This window comes from Zonotrichia albicollis, chromosome 13 (genome assembly GCF_047830755.1).
Source record: "Zonotrichia albicollis isolate bZonAlb1 chromosome 13, bZonAlb1.hap1, whole genome shotgun sequence".
Classification (NCBI taxonomy): Eukaryota; Metazoa; Chordata; class Aves; order Passeriformes; family Passerellidae; genus Zonotrichia; species Zonotrichia albicollis.
The window spans coordinates 463,012-486,139 of NC_133831.1; the positions used below are offsets into that span (position 1 = coordinate 463,012).

The 23,128-nt window shown below is 50.8% G+C and overlaps 1 protein-coding gene and 1 long non-coding RNA gene across 5 annotated transcripts in view; both read right to left on the bottom strand.

Annotated features, from left to right (window-relative positions):
- Window positions 1-1,040: 1,040 nt before the first annotated feature.
- Window positions 1,041-9,794, bottom strand: LOC113460176 (uncharacterized). The gene is made up of 3 exons (XR_012582363.1): window positions 9,533-9,794; window positions 9,298-9,442; window positions 1,041-3,608 (listed from the first exon to the last, which is right to left on the bottom strand). It is a non-coding gene; the product is annotated as an uncharacterized LOC113460176 (long non-coding RNA).
- Window positions 9,795-15,461: 5,667 nt separating this feature from the next.
- Window positions 15,462-23,128, bottom strand: part of LOC113460175 (uncharacterized) — a 58,480-nt gene continuing 50,813 nt past the window's right edge. For 3 of the 4 annotated variants that reach the window (XR_012582359.1, XR_012582358.1, XR_012582357.1), the window contains one exon: window positions 15,479-22,817. The gene's annotated coding sequence lies outside the window, so the exon portion shown is untranslated. Of the gene's footprint in view, window positions 22,818-23,128 lie in introns of all 4 variants that reach the window. The other variant, XR_012582360.1, reaches the window with a different exon arrangement.

Sequence of the window (23,128 nt, forward strand, 5' to 3'; positions counted from 1 at the left end):
ATCTGTTAAGAAGTGTCTGGCCACCAACCATGACCCAGCATGGCCTCTCACCCTCCCCATGCTGCCAGGGTCCTGCCATCCCTGTGGGCTCACCCAGCTTCAGCCTCACAATGTTCGAAGTCACCAACTAGCCCGTGCAGTGCCTCAGCCTCAAGCCAGAGCAGTAATGTCAGCCCAGGAGTCCTTTCCAGTCTTAAGGTTTTTTCTGTTTTAGGACCAGGATTTTGCTTCATGCCATTCAGTACATTAAAATATGCAAAATGAGGTGCTGCTACAAACCTCATTAACATCCGCCTCCAACATCATTAAGATGTTTCCAAGAAAATTAATTGAGAGACTCATTAAAAATAAATTAAGAAAAATGTGTTGCAGAGCGCCTGCTCCAAGCTCGTAAATCACGGCTCAGAGCTCCAGGCCGCTGCACAGGCAATTAACGCCAGCCAATTTGTTTTATCCTGGCTGCGAAAATTAGAAAGCAGACATGGAGATTAGATTAGGCATGTCTGTCAAGCGGAACTTGGAGTGAATATTTTAGGATACAAAATGGAAATCAGAAAAACAAAGCTGGGACTTCATTCAGGAGAGCTGGAGGGCAGAGTGGCTGGGGTGGAAGGAGGTTTGCATGTTGTCTGTGCCATGGCTGTGTGTTGATGACACCCATCTCGTGATCATGCCACCACCAGCTCCGTCCTCTCCTGCACGTCGCCCATCCTTGGTGGTTGCACAGACACCAATCACCCCTCTTGGGGTGCATGAGCTCACATGCACCCCAAGAGAATGTTCTGAGCTGCTGTGTGACACAGCCCAAGCCAACACGTTGCCTGTATGTGCTGATTACACACTTGGATTAGCAAACAGGGCAGCTGGGTGAGACCGCTGCTTGGGCCTCCATCAGCTTTAGGCCATTGGTGCCCCTTTGTCCATCTCCAGTATCTTCCATCACAGGAGCTGAAACCACTTGACATTCATGAACCAAACTGCAGGGCCCCTCTGCAAAACAAATGCTGTGATCCCTGTTTCACAGAGATGAGCCAAAGAAGACATGACTTAAGGTCTTGTTTGTACTTACACGAATGCACAAGCAGCTCATGCAGCAGCTGCTGCACTGGCACATCCTAGTATCGTGTGGGACACACCGGTGGCTGCTCGTGTGGCCAAACATCCAGCTGCAGTGGTGGCATGGCCCTTCGTGGCTGTGGGAACCTGTGTGCTGCCGGGGCTCATGGTGCAGGGGGACCATGGAGCTCTAGGAAAGGCTCCAGAAGGAGTCATGGGCACTGCACAACTCAAGTGGCGTTCTGTGAGGGGTTTAGTGCAGAGCAAGGCATAGTTTGGTCGCACATCAGAATGCAAGAGGAAAGTGGGAACAGAGCAGACAAGGCTCTTGTATCAGCAGGCAGAAGTGCACCCATCTGATGTCTGTGAGATGATACAAACCAAACTGAAACTGGAGTTCAGCACAGAGAAATGGTTACCCCTTGGCAGAGCAAGTTGGACACTGTGGATGGGCCATCTATGGCCACTTGGAACCAAGTCTGGATGGCACATTTCCAGCTCTGTCCACCTATCAGCCCCTGATCCCAAAGCAGACACTGATGCTGGTCCTTTAACAAGGTTCTCACTGCTCTGCTGGTGCCCTGAGCCAGGACTCCTCATCTGCTCATGGGCAGGGACACCTTCCACCTTCCAAGGTGCTCCAAGCCCCGTCCAGCCTGGCCTTGGACACTGCCAGGGATGCGGCAGCCACAGCTGCTCTGGGCACCTTGCAGCAGTGATGGACAGGGGCGGAGGGGGAGCTGAGGTGCCCGAAGGGGCGGAGGGGGAGCTGCGGTGGTCGGAGCGGGGCCCGGGGGGCTGCGGTGGTCGGAGCGGGGCCCGGGGGGCTGCGGTGACCGGAGCGGGGCACGGGGTGCCCCGGGGGTCCGCAGTGCCGGGGGGCTGCGGCGGCAGCTCGCGCATGCGCGCTGACAAGCCCCGCTCCGCCTCGTTCCCGCCCGGCAGGGGTCGCTGTCGGCCCGCGCGGCGCTGCCCGTGAGGGCGGCTCCGCCCCGAGCACCCCCGGACCCGCCGAGCATCCCCCGGTGCTCCCCCCGGCCATCCCCCGAGCAACCTCTCCGGGCGCCCCTCGAGCATCCCCGTCTGGGCACCCGCCTTGCACCACCAAGCACCCCCCGGGCACGCCCCAAGCACCGCCCAGCACCTTTGTTCTGCCGCGGTCGCGGTCGGGGCTGGGCCGGGGGTGCCCGGCCGGCGTGGGCCAGCCGAGATTCCCGGAGCGGGGCTGTCCCGGGGATGGGGGTGCCCGTGCCGGGGGAGCAGGTGCAGGGAGTGCCGGGCCGGGGCTGCCCGGAGCAGGGTGCCCGGTGGTGGCAGTGCCCGTGCCGGGTCTGCCCGCTGCTCAGCCTCAGCCCGGGGCAGGCGGAGCGCTGGCAGGTCTTGAGCTGAGGATGGGATTCATGAACGGGAAAGCGGGATCAACGTCTCCGTCGGTAGAATCTTAATAAGCCTTAAAGGTTATTTCTGAGCGGTTCCAGTGACAATTGATGGTGTTGGCAGGGAGCCGTACCCCGGCCGATCCCATCCGGTACTGCCCAGGGCATGCTGCTGTGTTTGGGATGAGGAACAGCGACAGAAATACAGGCACCGTGGGCGCAGTCCACCGGGAGCGATAGCAATCGGGACTTGCAGGGCTCGGCATTCTGCGGTGCGAATGATCTCATTATCCTTGCGAGGGTCTCAGCCAGCTACTTGAAAAATACTTATTAAAAACCACAGCAGCTCTAGGGAGAGGGAAGGGAGAGAGAACAAACTGGATGTGTAAAAACAGAAGGGGGAAACAGCCACAGTAGCAATAATGGGTCGGGACCTGCTCTGCCCTGCTGTCTTTCTAGTGGAAGCTGAAAGGCCATGACACATCCCAGAGTGAACATCAGTGCTTTGCCTCTGCTCTACCCCTCCAGCTACCGCATGTTCCCAGGAGACCTCGTGGTGGGGAGTGTTGGTGCGTGAGGAGACCCACCCAGCCCAGTCACCCAGGAGCCAGCCCCTGACACTGCCGCTGCTCAAACACCGGCTCACCCGGCTCATTCCCCAGTGCTGCCCCGGCAGCGTCGGCCACAACAGGGCTCGCCTGGTTGTGTTTGAACACTGCCCTCCAGGGTCAGGCGCAGACGGGCTCAGGAGGGAGCCCGCCGGTGTGCAGCGGTCCCTGGGGCTGCCTCCGGCCCGCTGCTCGTGCTGCTGTGTATTTACACCATCGCGGCACATTCCCACTGCTGCTTCTGGCAACTGCATCTCCGTTTTTTGGCTCTGTGGGTTAAGGGCATACACAAGCTCTGGAGGACCTGTCATGTGTTCTCTAAGGAACCAAGAAATGGAAATCAGCAGGAAGTAGAAATTCTGCTGGAAAATGGAAGGAGCAAATGAAAGCAAAGTGCTGCTTGGGTCTGGTCACAGGACACAAGGCATTGGTGATTCTTGCAATTACAATCACTAAGTTGCTGGAAGAGGGATAGCGCCTCTGGACAGCCACATCAGCAGCTCTGGGGCCTCCTTCCAAGCCAGCAGTGACGGCAGCACTGTGTGGGAGTCAAGAAAAAGCAAGAGGCCTGGGGGGAGACAAAAATCAGAGAGAGCTGGGTAAATGGAAAGAGACTGGTGGTGGGGAACACAGGGAGAACATCCAAAGGGCAGGAGGTAATGGGGACACAGACATGAAGCAGAAAGAGAGCATCCCCCCTTCCCTTCCCTTCCCTTCCCTTCCCTTCCCTTCCCTTCCCTTCCCTTCCCTTCCCTTCCCTTCCCTTCCCTTCCCTTCCCTTTCCCAGAGCCCAGCACAGCCTCCGTTGGTGTTTTCCCTTGTACTGCCAGCCTGCCCGGTGCCAGGAGGCTGTAACACATGCTGAAAGGAGCAAGCAGAGCCTGGAGGAGGTCACTGGGTGATGAAGGCTCCAATCCCACCATCTGCATTACATGTTCTGCTGTGCCACAGGCTTTGGCCAGAGTCCCGCCCATGGTGGGGAACACATGAGTGGATGAGGCAGAGATAGGAGTGTAGATATGCTATCAGAACTTTTGGATTCAATTTCCCTTCTCAGCAGAATAGCTGTGTGCAGTTTCTTACATGTGCTGCTCTGCAAATGAGCTGTGCAGGACATGGCTGCAGTCAGAGACCACCTGGAGAGCACGATCTGCTTGGAGCACGCAGTTTGGCTGTGCAGGGCAAGGGCAGGCTCTGGCTGATGGACAGAGCTTTCCTCAGCTCCTCAGGGGCTGTAGCAGTCTGCTGCCTCTGCCTTGCCCCACAGTAGGAGAGCATTCACAGAGGAGGGAGGAATGGTCACAGGCATAACACCCTGTACCACGAGTACCATGTCCTGTATACCACATACCAGGACTCAGAGCCATTCACAGACACCCTGTCAACATCAGCAGAGAGACAGGGACTGAAATACATGGCCAGGACACTCAGGGCAACTGTGAGCCAAGGTGAGTTATGTTATTTTTGTAGACACCAGTGAGGAGCCCCACGGGATACCTGTATCTGAGAGCCAGCTCTACAGCACAGTCATTAAAGACGGAATAAAGAAAATAATAGAGCATTGATTAAAATGGTTGGCAAGGCTGATTTCTCTCCATGCAGCCTCTGACAGAGCAGACTTTGGGGCTGGGGAGGAATAGGCAGCCCCCAGGCTGTGAGGCTAATGCAGAGCCATGGCTGTTTGTATAACTGCAAAGCTTTTAAGAGAGACTTGGGAAAACTAGCTTGGATTCCAATGAATATTTACAATTACACTGCTCCAAAGCTGAATCCAATCACAGCACTGCAATGTGCAGGCTTCGTGCATCAAAAGAAAATGAGAGGAAAACAGGAAAGATGGAGTTGCCTTTGGAGGGACTTACAAACACAGATCTCTCTGCTTCTGGCAGAACTAAAATGCTTTATTTCTGATAGGAGCAATTTATTCTTCAGGCAGTTTGCTTGATATTAGAAAGTGCCTGGCTGGTTTTTGAAGTGAGTGTCTTCAATAGAAAGTCTTTAATTCAAAATGATAGCAAGAAATGGAAAGTGTTGTGCTTTGTAATTTTGATATTGTGCTTACAAACTCCAGAAATAGGGGAGCATTACCCAACTGGAGCAGGGGCCCCTTCCACTCCCTTCCACTGTGTTATTGATCACCACGTAGAAGCAGGCTGGGTATTTAAACCATGCTGCTAATATGGAATTTGGCTGGTTACTATGCTGGTTGAGCATTCACTGCTGCTCAGTATTGGCCTCTTCATTCTTGCAGTAGAAGGTATGCAAAAATAATGGTGATGGGGAATTAACCTTGATAAAAAGATGGAGAATCTGTGACTGCTGAATCACTGCTGAGAGCGGTGTGTCGCAGAATAGGAAGTGTGTGACGAAGCAGAGATGCTGCCTGAAGTAATAACAGGACAGCAGCACACAGCTGCCCTTTGTCAGCTGCTGCTCTGGTGCCCGGTCTGCACGGCCCACACCGTCCGTCCTGCCCACACAAGCCACGCTGCCTGCAGCTCTTACCTACAGCACTGTAAATAGTCAGTGGCCTCCATGTGGTCCCACCGCATGAAACACTACTGCTCTCAATTAATTTGAAGTACTTAAGGTATAGCCTTGCATTCCATCATGCAGACATTCCTTAGCACCACAGCAGCACAACAGCAGGCGCCTCAAAAGAACCAGATTAGGAGTTACACTACAACATTCAATTTGTTTGCCACGTTGTCTGCTTACAAGCACACGACCTGGGAAAGCCAGCTCTGCAGTGCAAGCCCCCTCCTTCCCCAGGGCCCAGCAGGCAGTGTGTCCCACCCTGCACACAGGGCAGCGGGGGGCTGCTTCCAGTCTGCACTAATCCCTCCCTGTGGCCTGAAGATGATGCTGTCTTCTGGTGCCTGTCACCTCATGGATGCACAGATCTCTGCTGCTGGATGGCAGTGTGAAAGGATGCTGGTGGGAAATCCCAGGAAGCTGGTTTCTGATCTGAGTCAGTCACGCTGTTGGTGCAGAGACACGCTCCATCACACGCAGCCATGGCACAGGGTGTTCCCTGCAGCTTGGCACAGGCTGGAGTCGATAGCCCTCAGCAGGAACTTGCAGTCAGTATTATACTGTCTAAGAGGCTTAAAATCAACTGTGACGTTTCAGTATAGCTACAAAAAACCTGTTTTCTGTTTCTCCACTGGTGGCTTGTTCTAGGAGAAGGCAGTGCAATTTGGTGATTGGTTCCTGGAGCCTGGTTGGTGCACCCATGCTGGGGTACAGAGGCCACAGGTCCCACAGTGCTTCCAGGAACGCTCTGCCAGCCTCAGCCACCCGCAGCCCATGGGCTCCGGAACCAGAAATGGGCTCTTGCATTCCATCAATGTTAGTGGATATTTTTCTCTCATTAAAATGTTTTATTTATTTTCTAATACATATGAGCTTTGGGGGTGCACCGCACCCTGTGTGAAGCAGTCTGACACAGCACAATATTCAAAAAATATCTGGTTTTTGCTCTTTTTGTTATTACCTGCTAATTTATGGGGTGCTGCCGGTTCTTACATTGAAGGGATGATGAGAAATCATACTGCAGGCAACCTCTATTTGCTAAACTTGGTACTATAATCCCCTTCAGTCTATTTTTTTCCAGCCTAAAAAGACTATCCACTTTTTACTCACATGGAAAATATTCTTTGTATTTGATCATCCTTGTTGGTCTTCTCTGAAACACTTCCAAATCTTTTTCTTGAGAGAGGCAGACAGAGCTTCATATAGAAATCACAGTGCAGCTTTCACTATGAATCTGTTCATTGGCAGAACTGTGATCTGCTCTCCATTATTTTCTTCATGATTGTTAACAGTCAGTTTGCCTTTTGGGCTGCTCCTGGGCACTAAACAAACGTTTCCACAGATCTATCTCTCCATCTTCATCTGATTTTATTCTAGCACAGCCCCAAGCCTAATTCCTGAGGAGGAACAGAGCTACAGCAGCTGAGACTGCAGTGAGATCTTGTGAGAAAAATGGTGCAAATGCCCCACATCTTCAGCAAGGTTAGGACCACCTGGCTGTGTCATACCTTGGAGACTGGGGACAGCTGCTAAACATCTGAAAAAAGGAATAAATTATATAAGGTCAGCAGACCTGGCCTCTTCCAGACAGATCTACCACCTGAGGGGCTGAGTAATGCTGTGGCATGCCGATGTAGCCAGATGAATCAGTGCTGGTGGGAACTCCTATCCAAGAGCACAAATAGCATCATGTTCTTGTGATCCTCCTTTGCATTTCCTTCCTGCAGATTCCCGGGGTGAGCAGGAAGGGATTGGGCTGCCTGACCTCCAGTACCTACAGTCATGAATATTTCCCTGTTACTCTGAAATCAGTACCTTTTCTGACTAAGAGAGCTTCAGACAGGTGTTTGGCTGGGCTCGAAGACATCAAGAAATGGCAAATGCATGACATCCTCCCCTGGCAGTCAGTCCCTTCACATCACTGCTACTGTTTTGGGCTTTTTTCTCTCATGACTGCTATGCCAGCAGGGCTAATGAAGCTTTCTATGCAGCAGAAATATGGTCTCAACTTTGTTTCCCTTGGGTTTTATCCTTTGTCTTAGAATTCTCATTTCTTTTGGGCCAGAGACTTAAGGTTAACCATAGAGGGAAGGGAAGGGAAGGGAAGGGAAGGGAAGGGAAGGGAAGGGAAGGGAAGGGAAGGGAAGGGAAGGGAAGGGAAGGGAAGGGAAGGGAAGGGAAGGGAAGGGAAGGGAAGGGAAGGGAAGGGAAGGGAAGGGAAGGGAAGGGAAGGGAAGGGAAGGGAAGGGAAGGGAAGGGAAGGGAAGGGAAGGGAAGGGAAGGAGCAGAGTATCATTCCTACCCTGCCATGCTGTCTTTGCAGAAATCAACACACAATCATCCATATGCATATGCAGAACAAAACAAAGGCACATGCTGACCCTCTCCCACATTCATCCATCTGCCACCATGCACAAACACAGACAAAGGCACACACATCCTGCTCCCACCTTCGCTGTGGGCAGCTGGAATGCAGGCTTGCCACACACAGCTCAGCTCGCATTCTGGGCTGACTCCTCACACACAGAACAATGGATGACGTGCGAGTAAATAGAACAACAACTTATAACTTTCCTTCAAATTCAATAAATGTAATCAGTGCATTGTGTTCATATATATTGCAATGTATGCATTGATATATGAACATATATGATACAGAACAGATATAGATATAGATATATGAACATATTCATAGGAATATATTTATCATCACCACATCAAATGAAACAAAATGTCTCCACTTTGACTAATAAAGTTGGGGACACCCAACTTACTTTAAATGCTGTCCTCTGAGCTGCTTTAGACAAACCAGCGGTGCTGAGCATCCAGTATGCTGGTACCTGGTGCTCCAATGTCAAAAGTACTTCATTTAATTCTACCAGAACCCCAAGCATATTTCACTAGCAAGTTGTTAAAATAGACACATTTTTTAAATGGCTTGTGTGGTGCTGAAGGGAATGGCAAGTGGATCACAGGTTAAGCAGGTAATGCTGCAGTGTGCAGCAGCAGGAGTTCCCCAGGCTTCCAGGATCAGCCATCTCTCCTCATCCTTGTTTGCCATGTGGCAGACAGCCTGATGGCTGCAGAGGAGGGAGCAATGTGCTTTCCCAAGCCAGGCTCACACACAGGGGCGCACACTGAGCAAGGGATCTGACTCCACAGCTTTTGAAATACAGGGGTGGGTGGCAGGGCAGGGGCAAACAGACCCAGCACGGGGTAGAGTGGCACAGGCTGCCCAGCAGGCCTGCAGCAGGAGCAAGGGTGCTCCCACCCTGATGTCCAGGAGCAAGCTGAGGGTTTTGTCCACAGCAGCATGGCTGACAGGTCTGAGCAATCCTAATCTCCCGGCTCACAGCATGTAAATGTCACCACTAGCCAGGACAGCTCTGCCCTGAGGCAGTGTTTTTGTGGCCATCCTCTTCTTGTCTCTCCAAGGTCAGCAGCAGAGCAACACCCACAACATCTGTGCATGACAGCCATCACACCCCCACAGCCACTGAAATCCCACCGCCCATTCACGGCCAGCAGAGCTGCAGCCATCTCCCTGCTGCCTCCCATCTCCCCTCCTCACTGGGAGGTGACAGACTCTACTGTCACATCTTCAGCCCTTCCTTATGCTGCCATGTAAACAAGAGCAGCAGATTACTATTACTGCTATGAATGCAGCAAATCCCTTCTCAGCCTGGGCTGCTGAGCTCGAGTGGACTGCTGTCTTCTCCTACCTGCTCCAAGCTCCCTTCCGTAGCTGGTGGCTGGCCCCCAGGTCCTGGCTGAGCTGATGCTCTGGCTGCATTTCTGCTCCAGGTCTGCCTGCCTCTCCCTCTGCTTGGTCTGCAGTTGATAGATCCTCTGCTCTTGAGCATCCAGCTATTGACCCGCCCAGGGAAAGAAAGAAAAAATGGAAAAAAAAAATCAATTAATACTAAACGGCTTAACAAAACCCTGAACAGCACAGACCTGATGCTGCTGGGGGTGGGGATTGGCAGGAGGAGACACCCCCCACACATTAGCTGCAAAAATCTGATGTTCTGGGGACAGGAAGCCAATATGGTAGGTGTGATTTGACATGCTTGCCCGCAGCAGGCAGACATGTCCAGCTCAGGAAAGCAGAAACCCTGCTGGCTGGGGCACCTGCCTCTGCTCACAGGAGGGGTGTCAGACCCCGCAGTGAGGGAAGCAAAGAGCAGCTGAGCAAGACCAAAATTATTCTAACCAGCAACCAAACACCCAGCTCCTGTTGCAGCTGCGTGCTGAGCTCTTCAGGCATTTTCCCTGTGTCTGCTGTCCTCAGAGCAGAGCAGAAGGGTCTCAGGCACCCCACAGCCTGTCCATCTGTCTGAACAGGGGCAGCTCTAAGGGTTCAGCATATTAATTTCTTGGTGTTCCAGCTCTAAGGTGTTTGCACAAGGTGGAAGCAGGGAAGAATCGTAATTGCCAGCCAAGGAGCATCAGCATGACAAAACTCAAGTGTTGACCCCAGCGTGGAGCCGCTCTCCCTGCTGCCTTGGCCATTTGCTCCTCAGGGATGCTGCAGAGAAGGCACAGTCAGCAGGCACTGTATGGCTCCTGCCCTGCTAAGGATGGGGAGGCAAGAGAAAATGCTGCCCAGGCAGCTTAGGAGTTGGTCTGCTTGGTGGTTTAAATGCAGCATACAAACTCCTCTGCATTACTGGTAGGGGACCAAGGGTCCTGCATGCAGGTGAGAGCAGCATTCTCCTTCTGCTGCTCAGACATACCCACAAGCAGCCCTGTGTCCTGGAGAAAGGGGTCTCCAGAGCTTCTTGCAAGCGCTGCCTGGCCACTAGCACCTTGGCTGAAGCTGGCAGCCCCCTGGCCTCAGGCAGGCCCTGCTGCATGGGGGGCTCTCCCAAGAGCAATGTTTTCCAGAAGCTTCTCCCTCGGGGCAGGGCATGTGTCCATCTGTCCTTCCAGCACTGCCACTGCCCCTGGACCTCCTGGGCCCGCTTGTGCTCGCAGTGCTGCAGAACAGGAACGGCCAAGTGCTGCCAGCAACACTGCCAACATCCAGCAACACTGGCAGCAACAGAGGGGCCTCACCAATGTTCACCGACTTGCTAAACCTACAGGGGATTTCAATATTAATTAATGCTAACTGATTAGTAAAACATATTTATTGAAGACTGTCACCCTGATGTCAACATTCAATAAATATACTAATAATCAATTTGCATGTAATTAACACGAAATCATGTTAATGTCTACATTAAAGATGTGTGTCAGCACACACAGGCAGTGCACAGCCCATGGTGCCAGGTCCTGGCTTCCACTGACAGGAGAGCTGAGTGGTGCCAGGTCACAGGGGGGCACTGGGAGGTCCTTGGCAGAAGGGTGAGCATCCAGCAGCACCAGGAGACGGGATGGATTCCAGAATCATGGGTTTACAAAGCTTTGTCATCAGAGATAATGAGAGATACATTAGAGACGGAGAGAAGCTGATGTCTCCCCATCATCATCCTCTCTCCCAGCTGCCAGGCAGGTGATTCTAGGATTTCCATGAAGCTGCCTGCCAGCTCTCGGGCACCAGCAGGGCATGTCCCATCACATGGCTCCACGGAGCAGCCTCTGCCTGGGGGTCCGAGGGCACCCAGGGCGCATCCTGCCCACAGCAGCACTGCCTGCCCGAGCTTCCCTCCTTCGCCTGCCATGCAGACAAGCCCACCTTTCCTGTGTCCCAGCGCAGCCCCTCGCAGCGATGTGCTTGCGGCAGGAAGGGAGGTGGCATGTTTAGGGCGAGCATCCCCCACCCCCACCCCTTCTCCTCTCATTTAAGTGGAATCAATTGTGCCATTTCTGCTTTGCTTTTCAAAAGCAATTACTTTCATGTCATTTTTACAGACATGAACGGAGAGAGAGGGAGAGAGAGGGCTTGATTATGCCCCCTCCCATCCCCACCGTACGGCTTCCGCAGCGTGCTGGAGTATTAAATTAAATGAGGTATCTATGGAGCGGCGATGGTTTCAGGTCAGAGGCGCTGTGGAAAGCTGTATGCTGCACTGCTCCTGTATATGTAAATGGATATATTAAAACCACTGATGTCAACTTGCAGCACTCATCTCTTCTGCTCTCGGGTGATCAAAGCTGATTGCAGAGGCAATTACTGCGAAGGAAAAGAAAATCACGGCCTCCTGCTCATCCCTGAGCTACTGGAGTTTAATTGCTTAGTGTAGCTGAAGCTGCCTCTCCATCTCCCTGGTATGCACACACACATGTGGGAGCATCTCACGCCTAGAGACAGACAGCAATGGGCATTGCCGGGGAGGGGTGGGGAGAGGCACCCGAAGCAGGGGAAGACCACAACATGAAAAATAATGATGCTTAAAAATGAATTAGACCACTGCAGCAGGCAGGACTGTATCTTAGCAAGCCGCTGGATCGATAGCACAGGGAAACAGGGCAGCATAAATACATGCCTGTGAGACAGCCTCTCCTGCTCTGTGGTCTCTGCTCCAGGATTTACAGTAAGGCTGCTTCAGTCTTTTACAGGATGTGGCTAATCAGACTCCCAAATTCTGGTGACACAGGTAAGAATCACAAGCTCTGTTTTACAGCTGAAATCACTTGAAGGGAAGATGTCGGTGCTGTCCTGAGGAGTCCCAGCTCCTCACCCTGGTCTTACCTTTGTGTTTCACGTGGGATTCTGCAGGTGCACCACAAACGCTGGGAACACTGTAATGCAAACACAACACTTGGCCAAGCTGCCATCAGGCCTGTGCCACACACCTGCCCAGGTTGCCCATGTGTAGCACGGGGTCACCTCAGTGCTGGTCAGGCTTTGGCTGTGAAGTCTGATCTGCTCTGAAGCAGGCTGAGCATGTGCCCCTTGTATGCACACCTGTACCTGCTCTGAAGGAGCGCTGAGCACGTGTCCCTTGTATGCACACCTGTACCTGCTCTGAAGCAGGCTGAGCATGTGCCATTTGTATGCACACCTGTACCTGCTCTGAAGGAGCGCTGAGCAAAGGGTAAGGCACCACATCTGCCACTAACATGGAGCAAGGCAGCAGAGGGGCAGTAAAGGAGGTGGGGAGGGGGCAAACAAAGCTCTGCCTTCCCAGCTGCAGCCACCCCGTGGCACCGCGGGGGCGTTGGCACCACCCATACAAGGCAGGAGAGACCCAAGGGTTCCTGCTGCTGGGACCCAGCTCTCTCTGGTGGCTGTGGCTCTCCTCCAGCCTTGGCTCCTGTGAATATGTGCTCCTGTGAAACCATCCTCACCTGACACCTGTGGAGTAGGACAGAGCCAGAGAAATCCAGGTGCTGCAGTGCATGGCCAGAGCAGCCACCAGCAGCAATTCCCTCAAAGGCAGACGAACAAAAACACCTAATGTGAGAACAGTTCTACCATCTCACAGCTGCATTTGGGAATGATGAGTCTGGCCCCCAAGAGAAAGTTACTTCTGAATTTTTGACCCTTGAGAGTTTTGCTTTTGTGCTTTTCTCCTGAACCACTGGAAAGTGAAGAATAGTTTGGGTTTTTTTTAATTGCAACCAAAGCCTGAGATTCTGTTCTTCCTGCTTGATTTTACAACAGGGGCTTCAAAAAGCCAACAGAAAATCAGGAAACCCAGAAAAGAGCCTTGTGATCTGCTCTGGCTGCAGGAGTGCCAGAAGCCCTCAGCAGTGCTGCCTGGCCCCTGCCCATGGGTGGGCTCTGGCACGCAGCCTCCCTGCCCTGCAAATCCAGATTCTCAACTCAAGGGTGCAATTCCTTTTTTATGAGCTGCCTGTCTCTTTTTGTTTAGCTAAGAGTGCTTGGAGCAGCCCTTCCCCCACCTCCTTTTCCACTGCTGCTCTGGTTTTATTCAATTCAACACTTGAGGGAACTGCAGATGAAATGTCTCTGAATCTAAATTGCCAGCGATGGATCTAACAGCCCTCTTCGCTCTCCCTCCCCGAGCTGCCTCAGACAGAAAGCTGCAGCATTGTCACGGCGCAGAGGGGCAGCCCGGGTGGGAGCCGGGCAGGGAGGGCACGGGGGGCAGGGGAGGGCGCTGGGCAGCCCTGGCTGCTGCTGCTGCCTGTGTGCCCTGGCACTGCCAGCCTTGCCGTGGGGCTGCTGGGGCTGCCTGTGTGCCCTGGCACTGCCAGCCTTGCTGTGGGGCTGCTGGGGCTGCCAGCCTTGCCGTGGGGCTGCTGCTGCTGCCTGTGTGCCCTGGCACTGCCAGCCTTGCCGTGGGGCTGCTGCTGCTGCCTGTGTGCCCTGGCACTGCCAGCCTTGCCGTGGGGCTGCTCGTGCTGGGTGGCCAAATGCTGGGGAAAGGCCAGGAAGGGCTACGCTTTCTCCTTCCATAGGGAAAACCCTTGGCCTTAGAGCAGAGAAAAGTAGTCAAAAGGAAAAATAAGGCAAAGAGAAAGGAGGAATCAAAGCTGGGAGACACAGAGGAATTAGGAGCCCGAGTGAGTCTGTACACAGGGAAGAGACTCTTGAGCAGTCCTGTGGAGCAGCACTCTCCACAGAGCTGGGATTCATGGCATTATCTTCATGCTGGGGAAATTAAATTATTTTTGTCCTTTGGCTTCAGAGGAAAATAATAAAATATTTTCGGAATATTACTGAAACAATAAATATTTTTTTCTGAGTCTTCAGAGACAGAAGGTGAAGCACTAAGTGTAATGAGAAATGAAATACTTCACTGGGCTCTAAAGCCTGGTAATACTGAAACCTAAAGACAACGGCTTAAAAATATCAACTTTGCAATGTAAATATTATTCTATGGAAAAGACCAGTTGGTGTGTTAATTCACAGCTGTAAATGGTGCCCATTTCCACTCAGATAACAAAAACCCCAACTGACCTCTGTCTTGCTCCCATAGTCCTTAAGTCCCATTCACTCCTCATACACAGGTGGTATAGAAAATTCCCTCCCAATGGAAAGAGATGTTGAGAACAAAACAAATAAATGGAGTATAAAAATAAACATACCAAGAAGCATCATGCTGACTGCATAATAGATTTTCATATTAAGGTAAAAGAAAATCTGACTCTGGGTATCTGTTAGGAGAACAGAATCCTGCTGTAGAGCCTGTGGCCTGTCCAGGGTCTGGAACCGTGCAGGTTTCCACAGAAATCTGGCTTATTATTTGCAGTGAGAGCTTCCTCATCACAAGAGGTTTTCTGCTGTGGATCCAGCATTTTTACACCTGTCATGAGGAATAATCAGACAGCCTGGCTCGGTTTGAAGCACTGGAAAGGGCACTGCTGGGAAAATGTGTGTTTTCACAGACTGCGTGTGAAAAGCAGCGGAAAAGGGATCATGTGGCAACATCTGAACACCACCAAGACAGTCCCTCTGGCAGAGCTCTGGATTGCATCAGTGGAAAAGTCAGGGTTTTCTGATGAAACAAGAAATCTGCTCCTAGGCAGCTCAGATAATATAAATCCTCCCTGCCTGATTGGCTGTGTGCTGATTTGCTGGGCGAAGGGTGCAAAGATGTTCCTGCCCCGCTCATTCCCCTCGCTGCAGCACCCTCAGCTCTGCCTGGAGAATTGGGGGTGAACACCACACACCCGTCACTGGGCACACACTGAAGCCACAAGCACAGGCTCTGGTTCTCAGGAGCAATGGATCTGTGCAGCCTCTGTGAGCGCCACGTGGATGCTGGATGCTGAGGAAGGGGAAGCAGAAGCTGTAAAGTGACTGCACTCATCACTGAGAGGCACATGCTCTCACGAGAGTGAGGGGAAACCCAGAAAAAAAAGATGAATGCTGGACTGAATAGACAGACGAGCACAAACACAGGAGAAAGCAAAGACCTTAAAAATTTAGCAGCGTGTTCTGAGGTCCTGGTGGCTACAGTGATGTTACTGGGTTAGGGCTAGGGTTCGGGTTAGGGCTAGGGTCAGGGTCAGGGTTAGGGTTAGGGCTAGGGTTAGGGTTAGGGTCAGAGTCAGGGTTAGGGTTAGGGTTAAGGTTAGGGTTAGGGCACAGGGTCCCCTTGCAGTGGCAGCCCCATGGGCACATTGGGCTGACAGTGGAGCCCCCTCCCAGAAGAGCTGCCAGTGGCACTGCGGTTCTGGCAGAACCTCATCACCATTGCTGAGAAATTTCAAGGTGAGATGGAAAAGTATTGCACAGCTTAAAGTAAAAGGTAGGAGGAACGCTTTAACCTCACTGTACAAGCATGCTAGCTTTGTCAGAATAAAGTCAGAGCCAAATCCTGCTGCCTCACAACTTCCCACTGAGGAACGTGCTCAGGCACAGACCTTTTCCATTGGCTGCCCCTGGCAGGCACAAGGGAGAGACTCCAGCATCGTGTCAGCACAGCAGCAGCACCAACAATGCTGCAGCAGCAGTGGAAGGCTGTGGTGATGCAAAGCAACAAGGTCACACGATATGTCCAAGAGCCCTTGGAAAGGCAAAGGCTCTCACGATATTGCAGAGGGAAGCTCAGAATTGCTCTCAGTTCATTAGGCTTTGCCTGAGGGGTTTTCTTCCAATATTAACTACAAACAAGCTTAAGGTTTCGTGCATGCACTGCAGAAAGGTGAAGGGGAAGGTTTACCAAAAGCCATTTGTAAATATGCTAAGGCAATTCATACCTGTTTTTAAAACTCATCAAATATCCTGTGTTCTAAGTCACCTTAAACAAGACTTCTGAAAAAGATCTGTCAATACAACAGCATCTTTTTCTGCATAGAAATTTTACATCAATGCTGGCTAAGAGTCTGTGCATAAATTACAGATGGCAGAGCACAGAGTGCAATTTCCTTCCCTCCAGGCACCGCCACTGTGTTCCCCTGCAGCCGCCTGCTCCTCCGAGCTTTATGACCCCGGTGAGATGAGCTCTCGCTGGTTTTTTCCTCGTTACATTCTGATATTTCAAAGCATGGCCTGTTCTCACTCCCATCTCCCTGCTTCCCATTATTAATGAATTGGAAAGCAGACATCATTAGTTTTTGGAGACCATTTCTTTTAAAATTTACAGAACCCTTCATCTGAATCCCCAGAGCCAGTCTGCTGTTCTCATCTTGGAATCTTATTAGCATCATATCTCCTGGATCCTGCCATGCAAACTGCATTGCTATGCACTTTCCAGCACTTGACCCTTTTGCGGACGGAATTAATTTTCTCTTTGAAGCCGGAGCAGCATGCTGTTGTGCTTGTTAAAGGAATAAAACTCATGGTGGAAGAGAGGAAATAAGCAGAGGTTATTCTCAGTTAAATATAGGCCACAATGAGTTTTATATAGGCAGGCTGAGAGAGATTGGCCAAAAGAAATAATAGATTGATGACGCTTTATTACCAGAAACACTTCCCAAAATAGCAGGCAAATAAACTGATGGATAATGCTCACTGGGAATTTCTGGGTTAAGCTTCTCCTGTTCAGCAGCATCCCCCGTCTTTGCAACAATCTGAATCTGCCACCTGTTTCAGTATCCAAAATACCCCCAGAGTTCTGGTGAATTAATGGGGACTTTTGGTGGAATTAATCTGGAAAATGCAAAGAACCAGAATTTTCTCCTTGCTTCCAGCAATGGAAAGGTGCACGACTTCCTATGAAGTGCCTAAATGAAAGCCCTGGTACAAAGGTCTTTCTCTAAAAGAGCGTAATATCTAGCACCCCAAGAACATCTGTGTCATTGCTACTATCCCCTTAAAAGGCACAACATCCCTAACACCTGAGGTAAAGTAGTACTAGAAAATGTAAAGTGTTTGTTGCTCAGTCTAGGCTATTTCTTATTGCACAGGACTCCTGGAACTGAAAAACGTCCCTCCCTCATCTGCAGTGTTTTTGCAATTTTGTTTCTGCTGTCTGGTTTCAGCAGCAATCTTTACTACGACTGCTCTAGAGGAAATTCCTTAGATGAAGACTTCATCCCTTTCCAAAAACTCATCAGGAATATCTTAAGAAAAACAGCAGAAATTTATTTAAATAACTTGCAAAAAATACAAAGTCAGAGAGCCCAGAATAGCAGAGCAAGTCTTACACCTTCACTATCAGTAACGGGACCAGGCTGCCCTGTGAACTGGAACAGGTTCACACCCCTGGCTGTGGGGTGGGTCACCAGTTTAAACCAAGAGCTGACTGGATTGCTCTTTCCTTATGGCTGGGCAGGGTCCAAGTGAAAGGAGGAAAGAGGAATCCAGTTCATCCCAATCACACAAGGATGCCAGAGTCCTGGAGTCCTACTCATGTCATGGAATCTAAGGGAAGAGTAAAAGCTCCCGAGCCAGGCAGGACTGAAGCAATTCATTCCTGTCTGCACACACCTGCCCTGTCCATCAGAGCCAGCCCAGATCTCAGCCCTGGAGATGGCCATTGCCTTTGAAGGCTGGTTTTACCTCATTTAGCTCACAAACAGCCAAATCGTGACAGCACCATCCAGACACTTCCAGAAGCCGTGTCAGAGGCATACCCAGCACCCCAACCACCTCCCCCTCCCCTTCCTATCTTGCCATGACCCATGACATTGCTCTGCCTGGGAAAGAAAAGATCCCGGGCACAGGTGCCTCAGGCAGCGGTGGGACAGTGCCTCATGGTGAACAGCAAACCCAAATGCATTTTCCAGGCTACTGTGCTAGTAACACTGTGTGGGCGAGCACCATGTCCATTACCTTATCCTTTAACCTGCCCTCCGAAGAGTGAGAGCTGGTACTCGCTCTCTTCTCCCCTTCACCTTCTGGAAGCATGGCAGCTGGTGCAGAATGATTCAGGCAAACGGTGTCAGAGCAGCAGCACGAGTGCCAGAGACAGACTGGCAAGAGCTTATGAATAGCACAGAGGATGATCTATAGCCAAAGCCATGGGCAAGTGCTAGCCATTAGTCTGGGTGCTGGTAATGCACTCCCTGAGTCCATTACTCACCAATCCATCAGGCAGCCTGCTACAGACAGAGAGATTCCAGCACTTCTAAATCTGCAAAGCGATGGCTGGCAGCCTGCACTACATGCCCTAGGTTACAAGGGCATGGAGGAAGACAATTCATTTTATGTCATAGCCAGTATTTCTTCTTCTCCTTTTCTGTGTGTACTTAAGAAATGGACCTTCTATTATCTGCAGATTGATAGCCAAGAGAATGCTCTGGTGTCTCCGATCACATTTACAACTGAGAAAGCTTTCAAAGGACGATGAACCTCGCAGTTCTCATTAGGTGGACTAAGTATGGGAACATGCACAAGTGCAGATGGAATTTCTTAATTTATGAACAGTGCTTACAGTGGAACTATTTTAGAAAAACACTACAATTACCAGATATTATTGGAGCATTGGATATGACAGAATCAAGGTTGCCAGAATAATCTGGGATATTCTGCATAAGCATTTGCTATGGGCTCTGATGCACATCTCACACCATCCTGCACTTATTAATTCATACATGCACAGAAAAGGCATCAGTCAGTGCTTCCTACCACAGCTCAGTGTGCAGCTCCAGCTCCAACTTGCATTTAGTGCCCACTTTTCAAACCTCTCACAGAACTTTGCTATTAATCTGCTTGTGACATTTCTATGACATTCATCACTCTCATTCTCCAAGGGCAATCCCTAATCTCAACATCCTTGCAAGAAAAAAGTTTCATCATCTGCCCTTTCCAAGTGCCAAGTAGAGACAGAGAGAGACTCAGGAGCAAGACTTGTCCTCTAATTTTGGTTCAAGGTGTCTAGCTCTAATTTGTGATGCACTTAACAACTGTATAGCACTTTGCATGTTTCAAGCAAAACTGGGAGTGCTCGGCAATTCCACATTCCTGCTCAGGCTGTGGAAGACAAGGAGCTGTCTGCAAGGATCCTGGCTGTGTGCTGCCTCCAGTGACACAGCCACCACTCCAGCTGCCCCTGGCTCTGAAGGCCACTCCAGGCCCCTCTGGGCAGCTCTGGAGCCTCTGCTTGCCATCCACCAACACCCTCGGCTTCCACAACAGAGGGGAACCCCTGCCATGACAACCACCCACCCCGTTGGCCACATGCTGATCCATTTCAATTGCAGGACCTGTGCACACAGCAGGCCACCAAAGGACAGGCACTCACACCTGAGGCTGGGCTGAATCACACCAGCATGGCAGCTTCTCTGGTTTGATAATGTAGGTCAAGAAATGGCAAGCAATCAAAAAGAGAATCTTTCCATGGAAAATGTCAATACTACTTTTATGTAACAATATAAGTCAATATTTACATGCAAATTAAACACAGGAACTTCACACATTACTATACAAATAGGAAATTAAGTTTGAATACCTGGTTCTAGGCGCCTCTTTAACTTTCATTTGCCACAACCAAAGTCTGTAATGATGAACACACCAAACCCTCCCTCTTCTCCAACCTGATGCTGTTTTCTCCGTCCACAGCTGCCTTGACATCTGTTTTAACTTTGTATTCAAGAGTCTGAGCATAAATAGGAAATGCCACTCATGTCCAACACAGGTGGATTCATGTTGCAGTAAGCGCCCGAAATTTCTCATTTCATGCATTTTGAACACCCAGATTTGTAATTCAAAACCACTGACACGTTTTGGTTTGTTTTCCTTTTTGGGAGTCAGTCTGGCCATAGAAGAAACAAGCATGAGAAGCATGAGGCATGGCCAACACAACCATTGGAGCTCCCACTCCTGCCTGGCCAGAACGAGGACTGGAAGCAGGGAAATGGAAGAACAAATGACAAATGGAAAAATCATATGAGCCTGGCAGAACTAAAATCAAAGCTCTGTCATCCCAAGGAACATCACCATCCCAAGGAAGGAGGAAGAGGCACACAGTGATGAAATGGGAGCAGTAGGAATTCATTTGCCTTGGAGGCATCCCTACACATGAACTCACACAGGCACAGAGGAAACCTCACTCTGCTATTCCTGCAGGGAACCCTCACCCTCAGGCTAACCCTAAAGCAAGCATTAACCTACTTATTGTGCCCTGGGGCAGTCTGTAGGGTGAGGAAGCTGCCTGTTTGGGAGGAAGGGGAGCAGATGTCACCTCAGTACAGCAGTACAATATTCTATGGTCACCTGAGAGCAACAACATGAACGTCTTGTCATTTTAGCAGAGTTGGGCTAAGGCAGGGCACCCTCCCATCCTTGTTTTGAGCCATCTCCTTCCTGAACAGGTGAAGCGTAACTTCATTAGAACAGAAGTGTCACCATTTTAGGAGCCCTTTTCTGGGGCAGCTTTGGAAACTTCAGCTTCGTCCTTCTGCCATTAAAGCTCTCTGAGCAGTGAGGGCCCAGCTGAGTCACCTGTGCCAGGTCTGTTCTGCTCATCTCACGGGATGGGAGAGGGACAAGGGCCATGACCACCCATCCAGTTTGCAAAACCCTCCCGAATCTCAGCTGCTCTCAAAGAGCCAAACACCACCTGCCAAAGTGGGGGAGAGCCAAATCCCCCTTCTCTGGGCATATGCTGGTGAGTTTGAGCAGCCTTTGTGCCTTCAGAAGATTTGTCCTGCATCACCTGTTTCTGTGGCTCACCACCAAACCCCGAGAAGCTGCTGCTGTCCCAGATCTTCAGGATCAAACACCAGTGCTTCCTGCAAGTGTATGATGGCAGCAGCAGGAGATCCTGCTGCAGTTTTTAGCAGGGATCATCATGGTGCTGCCTTTGAGACACACCTGTAGGTACTGGAGCAGAAAGTTCCAGTGCTGGGTCTGGGGACAGCACAGTGACAGTGGCAAAGCCAAGCAAACAGAATCCCTGGGCTGGCAAAGGGAGTGGGCACCACTGGGCTGGGGTGGCAGAGTGCCTGGGCAGCAGGAGCCACAGGCACGGTGCGAGCAGGCAGGGCAGCAGCAGCTGGCACTGACGGGCACCGCAGGGATGCCCTGCAGCAGCACTGCTGCCCTTGGCTGGCGGCTTTCACTCTACGTGACAGCTGCAGCTAGCCATGCCCCTCTACCTTATACCGAAATATACATTTAAAAAAGGAACACGTGGTTCTAAGGAAGAGAAACACCAGATCTCTCCAGATAGGAGCCGAATCCTACAAAATCTGCTCCTTCAGTCACTGAAGGAAAGTCCAAGTGCTGAATTCCACTGAGCCAAGATATTTAACCATATAATTTCCAATCCGAGCTATCGTTACAAACACACATCAGCTGCAGTGAGCACTGTGAAGAGAGTACCAGAGCCACAAACTGGTCTGATGCTCGGGACCTTAACACCAGGATGAATCTTAACAAGGATCCTGATTTCTGCCTGGGAATTCAGCAGCCTGTCCTCTTTTGCTGAAGAAGCTGTCCACGCAGCACCACTTTGTTCCCCAGGTGTGCAGCATCCTGATAAAATCTGCCTGCAGCATCTTTGATGCTTTTGAGTAATTCTTTTGATACAGAATTGTGCTGTATTGCCTCATCTCACTGAGTCTTTGCCTCCATCAAACCCAGGACCAGTGGTCTGGTTGCCATCCTGCCACCCTAATTTTATCTGCACCAGGAACATGGGAGCTGCACATTTACACTGTGATTGTTTTAATTTTATTTATTTTCTCTGTCCTGCAAGTGATCAGCTTGCTTCCTTTTAAAGCCTGCAGTCAGCTTTAATCTACTTAGCTGGGAATTATGAGAGATTTGTTAAAGATTTAAAGATTTTACACGCTTTGCTTAGAACTGTTTTTAACTATTACCATCACGCAAAAAGGCCCATGCAGGCAAGCTGTTCCTATTGCTGGGCACATCCATCAGGTGTGCCAAGGCTGGTGATGTGATGCCAATGGCTGATGCTTTTTGCTGGCACACTGGTGCCCTCATGGACCTGCTCAGACAGTGCTTGGAGTCTGTCTGTACATCACCCATCTTCTGGAAGACTGACTAAGGGAGGGAAAGAGCTGCCAGCTCAGAATGTGGGTCATTGCATTGGCATCAGCAGCTGCCACTGCCACAGGAGGGGAAAATTGGGATTATCCATCCAGCCAAGGCTGGCATTGCCTGACGGTGCATGCCTTGCCCAGGAGAGGTGGGAAGGAAGCTGCAGTTTCCTGGGGGCTCTCTGTGACTGTATCCTACTGCTCAAACAGCATTGGCACTGGGAGAATGGGAGCAGGAGGGGGAGTGACTCTAGGCTGAATGGGAACCCTTGCTGGAAATGATAACAACAGGCAATGCCAGTATGGCTAAACTGTGCTCTGCTGGGAGCCCCAGGCACAGAGGAGCCACAGACCCAAGGCCCTGGATCTGTGTTTCACACAATTTATCTCATTGAGGGACAAGGAGCAAGTCCTGCACGGGCCCCTGGAAGTCCCAAGGATGGAGCTGCAGGGAATTCTTCCAATGCCACAGGTGAGGAACCACAGGAGAACTCTGGAAGAAAGCAACAAGAATCTGTCAGGTGTGCTCTGTTCAGCTGGCAAAAGCCACCACCTCAATAGAAACCCAGACCATGAATGAGCAGCAGTGTGAGAGATTCCCCATGAGCTGCCCCTTGTTACTGACCCACAGAGACCAGACAATCCTGTGTGGCAGACAGAGGTTTGGGTGCCCCTTTTGGATGGCCTTTCCTTCTCCCACCCAAAAAGCTGTTTAATCCCTAAACATTCTCCAGCCCTCGGTGCAGCATCAAAGCCACAACAGAACATTCATGTGTTTTGGTGTTTCATAAAAATATCAGAAAG